This window comes from Mytilus galloprovincialis, chromosome 3 (assembly GCF_965363235.1).
Source record: "Mytilus galloprovincialis chromosome 3, xbMytGall1.hap1.1, whole genome shotgun sequence".
Taxonomy (NCBI): Eukaryota; Metazoa; Mollusca; class Bivalvia; order Mytilida; family Mytilidae; genus Mytilus; species Mytilus galloprovincialis.
The window spans coordinates 483,734-503,663 of record NC_134840.1 but is presented as its reverse complement, the minus strand read 5'-3'; the positions used below and the strand labels follow the sequence as shown (position 1 = coordinate 503,663).

General features: G+C 34.1%; 1 long non-coding RNA gene across 1 annotated transcript in view; it reads right to left on the bottom strand.

The window, feature by feature from the left end:
- The window catches only part of LOC143066890 (uncharacterized), a 34,638-nt gene extending 16,072 nt beyond the window's left edge, over positions 1–18,566 (bottom strand). The window contains exons 1-3 of the long non-coding RNA XR_012975776.1: positions 18,324–18,566; positions 8,244–8,627; positions 6,444–6,569 (exon numbers count right to left, since the gene is read on the bottom strand). This is a non-coding gene — a long non-coding RNA (uncharacterized LOC143066890). The remainder of the gene's footprint in view (positions 1–6,443; positions 6,570–8,243; positions 8,628–18,323) is intronic.
- Positions 18,567–19,930: the final 1,364 nt, after the last annotated feature.

The following is a 19,930-nucleotide window of genomic DNA, read 5'->3' as shown; positions in this document are numbered from 1 at the left end:
GCCAGACTCTGTATCCGTAATACTAACAAGCGAATGGATTAACCACCACGCTAGCAAGACTCTGTATCCGTAATACTAACAAGCGAATGAATTATCCATCACGCTAGCCAGACTCTGCTTCAGTAATGATAACCAGCGAATGGATTGCCCACCACGCTAACCAGACTCTGTATTTGTAATACTAACCAGTGAATGGATTACCAACTAAGTTAGCCAGACTCTGCATTAGTAATACTAACCAGAGAATGGATTGCCCACTAATTAAGCCAGACTCTGTATCAGTAATACTAACCAGCGAATGGATTACCCACTAAGCTTACTAGACTCTGTATCAGTAATACTAACCAACGAATGGATTACCCACTAAGCTAGCCAAACTCTGTATCAGTAATACTAACCAGCGAATGGATTACCTACTAAGCTAGCCAGACTCTGTATCAGTAATACTAACCAGCGAATGGATTACCTACTAAGCTACCCATACTTTGTACATGAATACTAACCAGCGAATGGATTACCCACCAAGCTAGCCAGATTCTGCATCAGTAAGACTAATCAGAGAATGGATTACCAAGTAAGATAGCCAGACTCTTTATCAGTAATACTTACGAGTGAATTAGTTACACACTACGTTAGCCAGACTGTATCAGTAAAACAAACCAGCAAATAGATTACCCACAAAATTATCCAGACTCTGTATCAGTAATTCTAGCCAGTGGATAGATTACCAACTAAGCTAGCAAGACTCTCTATCAGTAATACTAACCAGCGAATGGATTACCCACCACGCTAGCTAGACTCTGCATCAGTAATACTAACCAGTGAATGGATTACCATTTAAGCTAGCAAAACTCTGTATCAGTAATACTAACAAGCGAATGGACTACCCATAAAGCTAACCAGACTCTGTATCAGTAATACTAACCAACGAATGGATTACCCACCAAGCTAGCCAGACTCTGTATCAGTAATACTAGCCAAAAAATGGATTATCACCAAGCTATCCAGACTCTGTATTAGTCATGCTAACCAGCGAATGGATTGCCAACCACGCTAGCCAGACTCTGTATCAGTAATACTAGCCAAAAAATGGATTATCACCAAGCTATCCAGACTCTGTATTAGTCATACTAACCAGCGAATGGATTACTAATTAAGTTAGCCAGACTCTGTATCAGTAATACTAACCAGCGAATGGATTACTAAGTTAGTCAGACTCTGTATCAGTAATACTAACCAGCGAATGGATTACTAAGTTAGTCAGACTCGGTATCAGTAATACTAACCAGCGAATGGATTACCAACTAATCAAGCCAGACTCTGTATCAGTAATACTTTTCAGCGAATGCATTACTAACTAACCTAGTCAGACTCTGCATCAGTAATACTAACCAGCGAATGGATTACCCACCACGCTAGCTAGACTCTGCATCAGTAATACTAACCAGTGAATGGATTACCATTTAAGCTAGCCAAACTCTGTATCAGTAATACTAACCAGCGAATGGATTACCCACTAATCTAGCAAAACTCTGTATCAGTAATACTAATAAGCGAATGGACTACCCACAAAACTAGCCAGACTCTGTATTAGTAATACTAACCAACGAATGGATTACCCACCAAGCTAGCCAGACTCTGTTTCAGTAATACTAGCCAGCAAATGGATTATCACCAAGCTAGCCAGACTCTGTATTAGTAATGCTAACCAGCGAATGGATTGCCAACCACGCTAACCAGACTCTGTATCAGTAATACTAACCAGCGAATGGATTACCCACTAAGCTAGCCAGACTCTGTATCAGTAAGACTAATAAGCGAATGGATTACCAAGTAAGCTAGCCTGACTGTTTATCTGTAGTATTTACGAGCGAATGGATTACCCACTAAATTATCTAGACTCTGTATTAGTAATACTAAACAGCGAATGAAGTTCACGCATCCTTGTAAATATGACGGAATTTGATGAGACTGTCAACAAGGTGAGAGGTTTAGTGCTATAAAATCAGGTTTAATCGACTAGTTACTAGATTTGAAAATGCCTGACTAAAGTCAGGAATATGACAGTTGTTGTCCATTCGTTTTTGATGTGTTTTGTCATTTGATTTTGCCATGTCATTAGATTTTCCTCTTAGCTCAGTATTTTTGTGATTTAACTTTTTACTAGCCACGCTAACCAAACTCTGCATCAGTAATACTAACCAGCGAATTGGTTACTAACCACGCTAGCAAGACTCTGTATCAGTAATACTAACCAGCGAATGGATTACTAATTAAGTTAGCCAGACTCTGTATCAGTAATACTAACCAGCGAATGGATTACTAAGTTAGTCAGACTCTGTATCAGTAATACTTTCCAGCGAATGGATTACTAAGTTAGTCAGACTCGGTATCAGTAATACTAACCAGGGAATGGATTACCAACTAATCAAGCCAGACTCTGTATCAGTAATACTTTCCAGCGAATGCATTACCAACTAACCCAGTCAGACTCTGTATCAGTAATACTAACCAGCAAATGGATTACTAACTAAGTTAGTCAGACTCTGTATCAGTAATACTAACCAGCGAATGGATTACCAACTAATCAAGCCAGCCTCTGTATCAGTAATACTTACCAGCGAATGGATTACCAACTAACCTAGCCAGCCTCTGCATCAGTAATACTAACCAGCGAATGGATTATCCACCAAGTAAGCCAGACTCTGTATTAGTAATACTAAACAGCGAATGAAGTTCACGCATCCTTGTAAATATAACGGAATTTGATGAGACTGTCAACAAGGTGAGAGGTTTAGTGCTATTAAATCAGGTTTAATCGACTATTTACTACATTTGAAAATGCCTGACCAAAGTCAGGAATATGACAGTTGTTGTCCATTCGTTTTTGATGTGTTTTGTCATTTGATTTTGCCATGTGATTAGATTTTCCTCTTAGTTCAGTATTTTTGTGATTTAACTTTTTACTAGCCACGCTAACCAGCGAATGGGTTACTAACCACGCTAGCAAGACTCTGTATCAGCAATACTAACCAGCAAATGGATTACTAATTAAGTTAGCCAGACTCTGTATCAGTAATACTAACCAGCGAATGGATTACTAAGTTAGTCAGACTCGGTATCAGTAATACTAACCTGCGAATGGATTACCAACTAATCAAGCCAAACTCTGTATCAGTAATACTTACCAGCGAATGGATTACCAACTAACCTAGTCAGACTCTGTATCAGTAATACTAACCAGCGAATGGATTACCAACTAATCAAGCCAGACTCTGTATCAGTAATACTTTTCAGCGAATGCATTACCAACTAACCTAGTCAAACTCTGTATCAGTAATACTAACCAGCGAATGGATTACCAACTAATCAAGCCAGACTCTGTATCATTAATACTTACCAGCGAACGGATTACCAACTAACCTAGCCAGCCTCTGTATCAGTAATACCAACCAGCGAATGGATTACCCATCAAGTTAGCCAGACTCTGCATCAGTAATATTAACCAGTGAATGGATTACCAACTAAGATAGCCAGCCTCTGCATCAGTAATACCTACCAGCGAATCGTTTTCCAACTAATATAGCCAGACTCTGCATCAGTAATACTAACCAACGAAAGGATTCTCAACGAAGCTAGCCAGACTCTGTATCAGTAATACTAACCAACGAATGGATTACCTACCTAGCTAGCCAGACTCTGTATCAATAATACTAACCAGCAAATGGATTACCAACTAAGCTAGCTAGACTCTGTATCAGTAATACTAACCAGCGAATGGATTACCCAACAAGTAAGCCAGACTCTGTATTAGTAATACTAAACAGCGAATGAAGTTCCTGCATCCTTGTAAATATAACGGAATTTGATGAGACTGTCAACAAGGTGAGAGGTTTAGTGCTATAAAATCAGGTTTAATCGACTATTTACTACATTTGAAAATGCCTGACCAAGTCAGGAATATGACAGTTGTTGTCCATTCGTTTTTGATGTGTTTTGTCATTTGGTTTTGCCATGTGATAAGATTTTCCTCTTAGTTCAGTATTTTTGTGATTTAACTTTTTACTAGCCACGCTAACCAAACTCTGCATCAGTAATACTAACCAGCGAATGGGTTACTAACCACGCTAGGAAGACTCAGTATCAGTAATACTAACCACCGAATGGATTACTAAGTTAGTCAGACTCGGTATCAGTAATACTAACCAGCGAATGGATTACCAACTAATCAAGCCAGACTCTGTATCTGTAATACTTTCCAGCGAATGCATTACCAACTAACCTAGTCAGACTCTGTATCAGTAATACTAACCAGAGAATGGATTACTAACTAAGTTAGTCAGACTCTGTATCAGTAATACTAACCAGCGAATGGATTACCAACTAATCAAGCCAGACTCTGTATCAGTAATACTTACCAGCGAATGGATTATTAACTAACCTAGCCAGCCTCTGTATCAGTAACAAAAACCAGCGAATGGATTACCCATCAAGTTAGCTAGACTCTGTATCAGTAATACTAACCAGCGAATGGATTACCCACTAAATTATCCAGACTCTGTATCAGTACTACTAATCAGCAAATGGATTACCAAGTAAGATAGCCAGACTCTTTATCAGTAATACTTACGATCGAATGGATTACCCACTAAATTATCCAGACTCTGTATCAGTAATACTAACCAGTGGATGGATTACCAACTAAGCTAGCCAGACTCTGCATCAGTAATACTAACCAGTGAATGGATTACCAACTAAGCTAGCCAGACTCTGTATCAGTAAAACTAACCAGCGAATGGATTACCAACTAATCTAGCAAGACTCTGTATCAGAAATACTAACAAGCGAATGGACTAAACACAAAGCTAGCCAGACTCTGCATCGGTAATACTTACCAGCGAATGGACTAAACACAAAGCTAGCCAGACTCTGAATCAGTAATACCTACCAGCGAATGGATTACCAACTAACCTAGCCAGACGAATCTGTATCAGTCATACTTACCAGTGAATGGATTACCCACCAAGTAAGCCAGACTCTGTATCAGTAATGCTAACCAACGAATGAAGTTTACGCATCATTATAAATATAACGTCATTTGATGAGACTGTCAACAAGGTGAGAGGTTTAGCGGTATAAAATCAGGTTAAATCCACCATTTTCTACATTTGAAAATGCCTGACCCAAGTCAGGAATATGACAGTTCTTGTCCATTCGTTTTTGATGTGTTTTGTCATTTGATTTTGCCATGTGGTTATGGACTTTCCGATTAGATTTTCCTCTGAGTTCAGTATTTTTGTGATTTGACTTTTTACTCACCACGTTAACCAAACTCTGCATCAGTAATACTAACCAGCGAATGGATTATCCACCACGCTAGCCAGACTCTGTATCAGTAGGACTAACCAGTGAATGGATTATCCACCACGCTAGCCAGACTCTGTATCAGTAATACTAACCAGCGAATGGATTACCCACCACGCTAGCCAGACTCTGTATCAGTAGGACTAACCAGTGAATGGATTACCCACCACGCTAGCCAGACTCTGTATCAGTAGGACTAACCAGTGAATGGATTACCCACCACGCTAGCCAGACTCTGCATCATTACCCACCACGCTAGCCTGCCTTTGCATCAGTAATACTAACCAGCGAATGGATTACTAACTAAGGTAGTCAGACTCTGTATCAGTAATACTAACCAGCGAATGGATTACCAACTAAGTTAGTCAGACTCTGTATCAGTAATACTAACCAGCGAATGGATTACCCACCACGCCAGCCTGCCTCTGTATCAGTAATACTAACCAGCGAATGGATTACGCACCACGCTAGTCTGCCTCTGCATCAGTAATACTAACCAGCGAATGGATTACCCACCACGCTAGCCTGCCTCTGCATCAGTAATACTAACCAGCGAATGGATTACAAACTAAGTTAGTCAGACTCTGTATTAGTAATTCTAACCAGCGAATGGATTACTCACCACGCTAGCAAGACTCTCTATCAGTAATACTAACCAGCGAATGGATTACCCACAAAGCTAGCCAGACTCTGTATCAGTAATACTGACCAGCGAATGGATTACCAACTAATAAAGCCAGACTCTGTATCAGTAATACTAACCAGCGAATGGATTACCCACCAAGTAAGCCAGACTCTGTATCAGTAATACAAACGAGCGAATGGATTACACACTAATCTAGCAAGACTCTGTATCAGTAATACAAACAGCGAATGGATTACCTACCAAGTTAGCCAAACTCTGCATCAGTAATACTATCCAGCGAATGGATAACTCAGCAATTTAGCCATACTGTGCATCAGTAATACTAACCCGCGAATGTTATATCAATTAAGCTAGCCAGACTCTGTATCAGTAGTACTAACTAGTGGATGGACTACAAACTAAGATAGCCAGTCTCTGCATCAGTAATACTAACCAGCGAATGGATTACCCACCAAGCTAGCCAGACTCTGCATTAGTAATCCAAATCCAATTCCACGTCCATAATATTTTGGAAGTAATATATTTTTCAAGGTTAAGTTGTAACCAAGATTTACGCCGCCTAAAACGATAGATCAAAACGTATTTTGAGAAAACAAAAAAGATAATTGAATGTGCGAAACAACAAAACGGATAAATTGCAAAATGGATGTTTGGATACTAGATTTTGGTTTTCAATGGAAAGATCTTTTAACAGAATGGTTGATTACTAGCATATACATACTACTTATTGTTTAAGTTTGAAAATCAATTTACAGTTTATTTCACTGTTGATTATACAGATTTATCATACGAATAAAAAACGACATTAATTATTAGTTTTTTAAATGCTTGTCCGACTTTTACATTCATTTATAGCAAAGACGGCACCAATTTTGCTAAACAAGATGCTCATTTCGACAATCACTGTCTATTTCATGATGCTCGAGTCCAAAATACGATAAAATGTAAGACGTGCAAAACTTCAAATTTCTGCTGTAGGTTAAGTAAGACTTCAATTCCTTGTGGCCTTAAATGCATTTCTTGTTTGGGATGTCTAGTGCTTTTTAAACTTGATATAAAATATAGAATTATGGTAATTATCTTTTTTAATTTACAACAAAAAAAATTAAATAATAAAATTTGATGATGACGTCTTTTTAGTATATCGTTTGTTATTATTATGTCTTAAAGGAATATGAAGATGTGGTTATAACCGATGATACAACTCTCTACAAGAGACCAAATGATTTAAAAGTTAACAGATATAGGTCAACATACAGCCTTCATAAATGAGCAAAAATGATATCGCATAGTCATCTATAAAAGGCCTCATTATGACAAAAGTTCAACAATTCAAACGAAAAAAATAAAGCCTCAATAATGTACAACATATTGAATGGAAAACAAATATTATATATTGCAGGGAACTTATGCATCCTTTACAAAGAAAAAGAACACTGAGTACAGATCTGAGAAAAATCGCAGTTACATACAGCTTCTTCAAAATTAATTAATTTATAATAAACAAAAATTATGCATCTAAGATTCAAATATTATGATAATACTTTGTAAATTGTTTGGCAGACAAATTTTAATCAATTACTTGACATTTGCACCAAAGGATTGAATTTGCTTACCAGTGGATATTTCCTTGACTATTTAAAGGAGAGGAAGTAAAAAATAGTCACAATACATTGTTATGATTATTTTGTTTGATGCTATCTATTTGAAGCCAATGTTATACTGCCGTAAGTGTTTTATCACATCCTCCTTACCCTCCACCCCAAAAAAGTATGTTCAAGTTTTAACAAAAGTGTTTAGGCATCTCTTATTTCGTGATTAAAAAAAATCCCAGAACATGGCCACAAATGAATATTTTTGAAAGAGCTACACTTCTAGTTTATATCTATATAGATATTGATAAAATTCATTTGAACCATATTGATTGATTTTTAATCGTCAAAATACAACACGTTTTAATTGATTTGATTTTTATTCCCCTAGAAATCTGACACAAGACAAAATGATTGAACAACACTATCCTAACCTGCTTCGATAAGTTGTTTAAACTAGCAGGTTAACTTAGTTATTTGAAGGTTCAAAACTAAAGGTGTCAAACACCACTATGGTTAAATCGTGCAGGTGAAATCATATATTCACAATAAACTTTAAAAAATCAAGAAGAACATTTGATAAAGGCTTTGAACAATTTTGGATATCTATATTGCTAGTGTAATACTTTTAATATTATTACCTAAGAAAAATCCATTAATTAAACTGAACACTAGATAGTGTATAAATGTAGATGAAAAGGGTATTATACCCATTGGTAGTCCCATTGCTATGATGAAAAAGCAAAATAATTTCGTTGTTTGATTTGGATGTCTATGCGCTATAAACCCAAAAAGAATTCTTCCAAGTATACTGGCAATGCCTCCGATAGAAAATGCTAACGAAATGTCATCAAGACTAACACCTGTGGACAAAGCCGTATTTGGAAGTAGTCCAGGTGGTATATAGTATCCAATAGAAAGAGTAAAATTCGTCACCAGGTAGGCAAGAAACTTTGGATTTTTACAAAACGACATGTCCAGTGGCTCTTTATTTTCATCTACGTTCGTCGTGTCTTCCCTCAACCCTACAATTAGATAAGTCAATAAATGACATACTTGGATTATGTGGTTAATATCGAGTTTTAAATTCAATATTTGATAGATTTTCAGAAATAATAAGAACTTTGCATGTTTAATAGTGCCGTTGACCAGTATAAATGTTTCAAAGTAAATTATACTCATTTGAACAGATCAACTTCACCTAGGATGTGCTCTTTATTGATAAGTTAAACAATTACTGAAACTTCTGGTCAGAACTATTAAGTTGATCTTTACCGCATGAACATATCATATACAGAACACGTTACTGTAGCATCAGAAGTTAAAGTGTTATATCTATAGAATGTAATCGATCTCTCGCCAATTGGTTCATGCAGATTTTGGTATGATATATGTATCTTCTCAGAGGATTTTCATTGAGAGATCAAATGTTTAATCGTTAACGTGTTATGTTTATTCCTGCTAGTCTAATTTTTGCCAAATAACATGTTGAGATATATCATCAGTGTTATGCTACGTCAGTCTTTAAAGACCCAAATGGTGCAAATCACTTGTCCTCCCCCCATGACATCTATGTTGCTGTTCCCGCAGATAAAGCCCTAAGCAACATCGTTTTTGTGTGTAAATCTCATTACGTAAACTGCTTAATTAATGAATTAGGTATTGACAATTCAGTTGGAAACTCATCATATATCCTCATGACTCTTACTAAAGAGAAAATCCTGGATAATTCAAATCAAATCAAATATTTTATTATCATATAAACTTTACAGTTTGTGACCAACATATATTAACACAATAAACACAATAAACATACATATTAAACATACACAATAACAACAGCATCAATTTTTTTTTAACAACAAACAAGTTGTTAAGAGCCCCCTGCCCTCAGTTCTAATGACTTTTTCAAGAAGGATCCTAACTTATTTGTTTGTAAAGGCGATGATGAATTTAGTAAATATTGAATTTTTTCTTCTTCATTTAAATTATTAAAGTTATTATTTTCAGTACATATGTGATGAAAAAAAATCATTTCTTAGAGTTTTATTATACTCACAATAGAGTAAAAAATGTTTCTCATCCTCTAGTATTTTACATTTATGGCAAAGTCGTTCCTCTCTTGGGATTTTAAAATATCTCCCCTTTTCAATCAAAAGGGAGTGATCACTTATTCTTAATTTAGTGATTAATCTCCTTATCTGAAAATTAGATGTATTAAGATAAGATTCTAGTTTGTAATCTTTTTTAATTTTTTTATAAAGAAAAAATTTACTTTTATCATCAATGTTTTGAAATTTATTTTGAATTAAATCTTCATATCTATTTTTCATTTTTAACTTTATATCGTTTTTTATTTTATTTACATCTTTTATGTCCTTACAAGTAGAAAGAATATTAAGGTCAACATTAGTCTCTTTAACAATATTTTTTGCATATGTATACCATGAGTAAGTTCCTGTCAAATCTAGAGACTGTGCTAGAGAAAAAGCTTCCTTTATCAATAGATTAATATTATTATTATATAGTCTAGCTAAATATAAAAGGGTTTGTGTTTTAATAAAACATTCGATAGGTAATCTCCCTAATTCAGCTCTTGCTCCTAAATTGGATGCATTTTTTCTTATTCCTAGAGTAGATTTACAAAATTTAAGATGCATATTTTCAATGGGGGTTTTGTCTATAAAATCAAGTTGATTAATTTCTTTTCCTGAAGATAAGGCTCTGTTATTGGCTCGATGAAAAGAAATATATGTATCCAAATATGTTACTTCTGAATTATAGGTCATAATTGGTTTTCCTAAAGAATCAAAAAGATTATTTGCTACTTTTATAGGTAGATTATTCAATGATTTAGTATAGGATTTTATTGCAAAAAATACTTTTTTTGCCTTTTTTGTCAACTCTAAAGTACTTTGTGATAAATTTCCATTACATTTTATCAACATTCCCAAAAATGAATATTCTGTTACACTCTCTATGGCTTTATTCTCATAGTAAATATGTGATGTTTCACTATTATGTTTTGACTGACTAAAAATCATGGATTTAGTTTTGTTTGTATTCAAAGAGAGTTGCCATTTGTTACAATATAATTTAATATTATTTAAACTGTTTTGAAGACCCTCTTTTGATTCTGACAGGATTAAAAGATCATCTGCAAAAAGGAGGCATCCCACCTTACTATTTATAAGCTTAAGGGGACTTGAATCATTTCCCCCAAAATTTTTTACAATATCATTTAATAAAGACATTAAATAAAGTGGGGCTTAATGTGTCTCCTTGTTTAACCCCTCTAGCAATATTAAAATATTCTGATACATAATCTTTATATTTTAAAGATGATTTAGTATTTAAGTATTGTTGTTTTAAAACTCTATAAAAAGACCTGCCAACTCCCATTTTACATAATTTATAAAGTAAAGCAGTTCTCCATACTGAATCAAAAGCCTTTTTCAGATCTATGAAGCAGGCTAGATAATGATAGGTCTGTTTTATGTTCCTTTGGAATTTCAGCCAAAGATGAATAACTGGATCTTCCATCACAATATCGGATACCTAAACTACATAAGTGTCCTTACAAACAACTGTATATTGCTGTGTCTTCCAAATGCTCCATGAAACCCTTTCTAAATTATTAACTTCTATTTTATCAGCAATCAAAGCCGGGCTTCAAGGTTTTTGTGAAACTGCAAATTTTCTAGAGGTGGCGTGAATCAGATGTGGGTACTAAAAAATCCAAAGATCTTTTATAGTACATACCATCTATTCATCTGGCAATAGCATCAAATAATGGCAACAATAATATACCGCTGTTCGAAATTCATAAATCGATTGAGAAAAAACAATTTCGGGTTACAAACTAAAACTGAGTGAAACACATCAAATATAAGAGGAGAACTACGACACAACAGAAACACAACACTAAAACGTAACAAAAAACAGAAATGACATATGATATAACAATGGGCATTTTTCTGACTTGGTACAGGACATTTTGAGAAAAAATGGGGGGTTTAACCTGTTTTTTTGGCTAGCCAAACCTCCCGCCTTTATGGCAATGTTAAATATTATTAAAATGACAACATTACATGACAGAACTACAATATAAATAAAAAGGAGAACACATAGGACATAAAAACACACACATAATTGCTATCAAAAGGTACCAGGTTTAATTTAATATTTCAGACGCGCGTTACGTCTACTCAAAGACTAATCAGTGACATTAGACAAAAAAAGTTCACAAGCCAAATCAAGTATAAAGTTGAAGAGCATTGAGTCCAAAAGTTCCAAAAGTTGTGCCTAATACGGCTAAGGTTAACTTCCTGGGATAAGAACATCCTTAGTATTTAGAATAATTCATAATTTTGCAAACCGTAAGTTTTTAAAAACTTGATGGGTCAAAGCGACACGAATGGCCTCTACCCGCGGCAAAAAGTTATCATCATCATGAGTAACACACATACCAAAAATCAGCCCAATATCTGAAAGCGTTTAGAAAAAAAGTCCGTATAACTGATTTTCAACAATTTATCAGAGTCCAAAGCCCGCAATTTCGGCAAAAATTGGTGGAGCGGAACAAAACTTAAACTTGATCTGTAACTCATCATGGTTAATTCACATACCAAAAATCAGCCCAATATCTGAAAGAATTTAGAAAAAAATTCCGTATAACTGTGATTTTCAACAATTCATCAAAGTCCAAAGCCTGTAATTTCGGCAAAAACTAGCGGAGCGGAACGAAACTGAAACTTGATCTGTAACTCATCATGGGTAACTCACATACCAAAAATCAGTTCAATATCTGAAAGAGTTTAGATAAAAAGTCTGTATAACTGTGATTTTAACAATTTATCAGAGTGCAAAGCCCGTAATTTCGGGAAAAAATTAATGGAGCGGAACAAAACTTAAACTTGATCTGTAACTGATCATGGTTAACTCACATACCAAAAAATCAGCCCAATATCTGAGGGCGTTTAGAAAAATAAATCCGTATAATGGGTTGTTGCGGAATGACGGAATGACGGAATGACGGAATAACGGAATTTCGGAATTACGGACAAGGGTAAAACTATAAGGCAACTTCGTTGCGGGGCCATAAACAATGACTTTTCAATAGTTATACATGATAACATCGAAGTGGTGACTAACTACAGAATAAAAACTTATACATAAAACAATCTAAACCAGCACATAAAAAATTACAGCCGAGTTAGCCGAAGAGATCAACGCCCAAAGTGACGTCACATTTGAATTTCTAAAAAATTCCAAAACATATTTTAGAATTAGGATAGAATTCAAAATTAGGTTTGTAAAACTGATATAACATTTACTACTAAGAATGAAAATTACAATACTTATAAACATAAAGTTGTGGTAGTAATTAAAAATTAATTGTAATATTTAGCTATGTTGGGTTTTCTTTTAAATCAAACTGTTCATCAAATATATTGTCTAAATTTAATTGACCCAAACTAAAAACTTATAATTGAACTGGGTGATTAATTATCTTTACCATAAACCACGAATACAACAGAAAAAAAAAAGATTTACAACTATAAACGATAAGGCATTTGACAAAATACGATGAGAATAACAAATATAACATCAAAACTAAATATATGAATTTTGGATAGAAAAGTACCGAGACACGTCTTATAGCAATGCGAATTCACATTCAGCAAAACAGTCACAATTGGGAATAAGTCACGTTCGGCAATTGAAATAAACTCATCATAGATACCAGGACTAAATTTTGTATATACGCCAGGCGCGCGTTTCGTCCACAAAAGACTCATCAGTGACGCTCGAATCCAAAAAATTCAAAAAGGCCAAATGAAGTACGAAGTTGAAGAGCATTGAGGATCAGACGACGTAATGACAAACCTCAATTTTACACGTGGTAAAAATGTCCTAAGTTAGTTTGGACAAAGACACATCGTATGGCTCAACCAATTGGTGATGGTGTCCATAAAATTTACGGAGTGTCATTTTTAATCTGTCCTTCTCATAACTTTGTTCGAGCAGTTTTTGCGTTAGGAGGACATTCCTGTATATGAAGTCTGGATAGTGTGAACATGCATGAGCATAACGTTTCCACTGAGATACGTAAACACCATACAAAGGGGCAGAGAGTAAGTTACTGCTGAGAAATGGGAAATTTTGAGAATTGGGAAGTTGAAATAGCTCGATTTTCATAGATTTTCGTGTGAAGTCGTCCATCTGTGTCAATATTGAGGAAAAAATCAAGGTATGCAGCAGTCCTTCTAGTATCAGTAGTATCCTTATTTTCAAGTTCACTTGGATATATGAGATGTTAGTATTGGCTGAAATATGGGTTACTCAATGATAGAACATCATCAATATAGTTTATTCTGGCTATTCCTACATTTTGAATTTTATAGGTAAAATAGGAAAATTTTATGTACAATGTAGGAGTTCCCAGAATTTGTATGTAAACAATGGGATTATGTAGGATTATGTTGTAACAACACTAAACTAATAAACCAATGTAAATCCAGGTAAATCTTGTTGAAAATAAAGAAAAAGAATAATTTCTATTACAATATTTTATAAAATATTAAAAAAGCAAATTTTGGGTAAATAATATTAAAATCCAAAATGAATTTATAGGCTCAATGTAATTCACAAGTATTTGAAATTATTTAGGTGAAAAAACATTAATGTATACAAGAAAATTATATTAATTGCAATACATGTATAAATATATATCAAAATTATAGTATTTTTTTTAACAAAGTACTTAATTTTGAGTTACACTACATATTCATTGAAATAAAGCACCAAAAGTACATTAGATTGACATTAAAGCAGAGCACTTATTCAGTAATAAATTTCACTTAACTAAACACACTGGAGAATACAAAGTCTGAATCAATGTTAAGTATATGAGAAGCAGCATCTACATATTAGATTGGCTCAAGATCATCATTCTGTAACCTTATTTTCATTGTTTGAATTTACAAAAATAAGAAAATGTGGCATGATTCCATATGCGACTGCTCTCCACAAAAGACGAAAAATGAGACAGAAAACTATAATTCACCAGATGACCTTCAACAATGAGCAAAGCCCGTAGCATATAGTCATCTTAAAAAGTCCACGAAATGACAAATGTAAAACAATTCAAACGAGAAAACTAACCAGGAGCCTGTAATTCAGTGTTTATCATTTGTTTATGTGTTACATATTTGTTTTTCGTTCATTTTCTTTATATAAACAAGGCCGTTAGTTTTTTCGTTTAAATTGTTTTACATTGTCATATCGGGGCCTTTTATAGCTGACTATGCGGTATGGGTTTTGATCATTGTTGAAGGCCGTACGGTGACCTATAGTTGTTAATGTCTGTGTCATTTTGGTCTCTTGTGGACAGTTTTCTCATTGGCAATCATACCACATCTTCTTTTTTTATTATCACCTAGTTTATACACAAAATAATGAACAAAAAACAAAACGTTACGCAGCAACAAATGGCAACTACTGAATGGAGACAAGTAAATTCAGGATGTGGTGGTGTTAATCTCGTTTGAAGGCGCCAATCCTACCTCTAACCTGAGAGCACGGAACGCTTCTTCTTGTCTCAACAACTTGATCATGCTGAAGAAGTTTGGGTGTGGTGCATTGACTAACTTCTTCAATTTACAGTGTCAACCTACTAAATGATTTGTTGTGGACCTTCTTTTGTCGTTTAAAAATCATTATTTATTGAAACAATGAAATCAATTAAATATTTGAAGCTAAAGTTGAAATTGTTGATAACTAATAAATGCTATATATACCTTTTCTTATAAACAGTTTCTTCTAGACTTTTAAAAGCCTTTTATAATTTTTTTGATTTTTTTTCTCCAGAATACTGGTTGCTTTTACGACCTTCTCTTTCAATGTTTTTATTTTCAAGAAATTGTATATTAGAAACACTGAATTATAATACTTGATACATGTTTTTCAACTAAAAAAAAAAACAAATTTCTTACATAAATTTCATATAGATAATTATTTTTATTTAATTTCCACAGGTAATTTACGTGGTACCTAAATCATTTGTTATTAGAGACTAATGACTAAATCAAAATATCTTGCAATAACAACATCTTTTGTTCTTCCACTAATCTCCCATGTAGGAATAGCCAGAATATTAAAATACAAAATGTATGATTAGCCAGAAGAACCCATCAATATATCGGAAAGTAAAATTAAAGAATTTTGTAAGGTGCTTTTTCTTTTTGTCTTTTCGTAGGTTCTGAATGAATTCTGCTTTATACGAGTACAAAAACAAATCGGGTAGTAGGGGTTCACAATTAGTACCCATTGGAATACTTACTGTCTGTTGAAATATAAATCCTCCAAACTGAAGAAATATATTGTCGATCAAAAAGTCCAGCATTTTGATAATATCATCATCAATATATTTTCTGATAGTTTCAGTGTGGTTCTTCACAAAATTTGAATTATGTTAACCCAAAAATTTGTATCTACGAGTCCAATATTTATAGAAAAAGCTTTGTTAAATGAGATGGTAAGTCGAACTTTCAAATGAGCATGGGGAATAGTAGTGTAAAGCGTAGTAAAATCAAAAGGCTTTATGTTGCTGCAAAATTGAAAAGATTGTGATCGAAGATTAAGCAGTAGATCTTTCGAATTTTTGAATCCACATCTGGTTAACTGAATATATCTCACCACAATATTTTTGAATCCCGTCTTCAAATGTAGATGGAATAGTAGTCAGTACTTTAGAAAGATATTTAGTCGAACATTTTGATAACCCAGCTATGAATCGTTCTTTATATCGAGTTTTGCGAAGCTTTGGTATCCAGTATAATGACGGCCAATTTTCTTCGTTTTCTTTGATGGTGATACCAAAAGAAAGAAGAACAGATTTGAGATTTTGTAAAATTTCATCCTGGTTAAATGATGTTAAAGAATATGTAAGATTGCCAGTAGTTCTATTTAATCCAAACTTTGTTGTGAGACATTGCAAATAATAGTTTTTACATAATTTTATGAAGACAATATTATTGGAGGCTTTATCTGCTTTTCGACACTTTACACCACTTTACACAAGTATTCCTCATTCCAAACTAAAGGACAGATTAAGACGGTTGGTAATGGTTTATTTCATAAAAAAATTTCGAATGTTGATACAAGTATTTTGTCATAGTGATGACGTTTGGAGGACGTGTTTTTTCAACAGACTGGCGGCATTCCAATGGAAACCAATTGTGCCCCTCTTCTTGCCGACTCGTGTCTTTTTATTATGAGGCTGACTTCAAACAGAAACTTCTTTGGAAGAAAGGTAAGAAGTTAGCAATATTCTTCAACTTTACTTTCCGATATTTAGATGATGTTTTCTCACTTTATGATTCAAAATTTCGTGACTATGTTGAAATAGTCTATCCCATGGAACTAGAGATAAGGGATAAAACAGGTACATTTAAGCCTGTCTCATATCTTGACTTAGAAATTAACAATGAGGGTCTTTTGAAAACAAAACTTTACGACAAAAGAGATGATTTCCACTTCCCAATTGTGAATTTCCCATTTCTATGAAGCAACGTTCAAGCAGCAACTGCATACGGAGTATATATCTCCCAATTGATACGATATTCGCGGGTTTGTATTTCCTACAATGATATTTTTTTTATAGAGGGGTGCTGCTCACAAGAAAGCTATCAATCCAATAGTTCCAAATAGTGAAGTTGAAATCATCACTTCGTAAATTTTACGGAAACCATCACGAGTTGGTTGACTGTTATGGAATAACCGTTTCAAAGATGATATCGCATATGTTCCGTATGTCATAACTACAATCCACTTCCCTTTTCACGAATGTGACCTACTGAATTATACTATTTAACGGATCTGTAATAACAAGAGCAACACGACGGATGCCACATCCGGGGCAAGATCTGCTTACCCTTCCGGACCGGTTGAGACCACCCCAGTTTTTGGTGGGGTTCGTGTTGCTTAGTCTTTAGTTTTCTATGCTGTGTCTTGTGTACTATAATTTGTCTTTTTCTTTTTTCTGCGTTGTCAGTTTATTTTTGATTTATGAGTTTCACTGTCCCTTAGGTATCTTTCACTCCTTTTCTATAAGAACATTGACAAATATCAAGAACTCTTTATCCAATTTAAAAAAAAGACATCAGTTTGCTACTACAAATTACCCGTTTTCTTATTTATGTGAAGTTGTTAGGTGTTTTTTTTCTGTCCCCTGCTTGATATTTTAGAATTTTCTTCTTTTAAAAGTTCATATCAAAATCAACCAATTTATACCCACCAAACTGAGATATTTTATTGGCATCAACTTCCAGGTTGCGATACTATTCCTTATGAATGTACTTAACCAAAATGCTTTCAGAGACATAAATTAACTTTGTATGTCAATAATTTGTATTCTCCGTTCATCGTATAACTTTATCATGGCATTTTATTTTACCTTTTCTGGCTTACCATCCCAGATGTATTCATAGCATTTATTTTCTATATCTTTTTAAATTTCTTTGGAACTATACAAGCATTTGACAAAAAAGTAAAAAGTGGTTAAACTAATGTTTTTATAATAAGAATTTTACCGATTAAAGTCAAATTACGTTTCCCCAATAAATGAAATATTTTATCCATTTCCTCTATGTTTACCATTGAATTGTAACTAATTTTCAGTTTTTATTTTGTTTATTAATCAGAGAAAATTGATATACCTTTTGAAATCACAGGGAAGACAACAGCCCCACATATAACGGTATTAAGCAGGATAGCAGAATGAATCAGCATTGCTCCACGAAAACCATAGGTTTGTAGTAACGTTCGAACAATCAATGGGAAAACAACAGAGGTCACAGAACCACCGAGAGATGTTAGAGTCATTGACAGTGACCGGTTTTTATAGCTGTATTTGTTTACCGAAAGCAAAATGGTAACATAACTAAGTGCGACACCGATTCCTAAAAGATAGGTATAAAAAAAATGCAATAACATAGCCATCAAAGCCGCTACTTCTAGTTTTGTGATAATTACAGTTTAATAATGTCTTAGCAATTGTCAAAACTAGGTGTTTCTTTTACAAAACATTATAATATTTATAGTATTTCAAACGAAAAATTCATACAAATATACATAGAAAAAATTATTAGTTAGGTACATATGAAAGATGTGTACGTGTTTATCTAGGTATTTGCGATAGTTCTTTTAATTGAATGACGAAACATGTCTTGCTAAAAAATCAATAATCAATATGCTAAACACCTGTTCGTAGTCAGGTAACTGTTATTTACTGATTGTGGTTGTTCATATGTGTTTATCGTTTCTCGTTTTATATATAATTTAAACCGTTAGTTTTCCTATTTGAATTGTTTTACAAAATTCGTTTTTGGGCCCTTTATAGCTCCCTATTCGGCGTTAGCGAAGGCTCTGTGTTGAAGACCTTACTTTGACCCCTGTTTGTTTTATACATTGTAACTTGGATGGAGAATTGTCAAATTGTTTCTTTGCTTTCAAGTCTTCATTGACAGTCAGCTGTAGCGGTCATATTGTCGTTTCTAACAACTACCACTGGCCTTAACAGAACACCTAACAAATGTAGTTTTATCGTCTTAAAAATAAGTCAAAACATGTTTTGTTTCATAAGATACTGTATAACTGATCGATTTTTTTATTAGTACATAGTTAAGTGAATAGAGTTCTACAATCTACGAAACACTACTACTTCTTACCATTCACAGGATGAGTATTTAAGTAATATGAATAATAGAAATATAAATACTCTGTTTTCAAAACTTTAATCAAACTCGATAGAAATGCAAATAACATCTCCTTCTGCCCCATTCACAACAAATAGGAATGCAAATAACTACTACTTCTATCAATTCATAATCCATACGAATGCGTAAAACTACAACCTCTTACCAATCACAATCGATAGGAATGCAAATAACTACTACCTCTTACCATTCACAATCGATAGGAATGCAAATAACTTCTACCTCTTATCGTTCATATTCGATAGGAAGGCCACTAACTACTACCTCTTACCGTTGACAATCGATAGAAATGCAGATAATTACTACCTCTAATCATTCACAATCGATGGGAATGCGTATAACTACTAGCTCTTACCATTCACAATCGATAGGAATGCAAATAACTACTGCCTATTACCGTTCAGTCGACACGAAGGCCAATAACTACTGTCTCTAACCGTTAACAATCGATAGGAATGCATATAACTACTACTTCTATCCATTCATAACCGATACGAATGGGTATAGCTACAACCTCTATCCATTTACAATTGAAAGGAATGAAATAT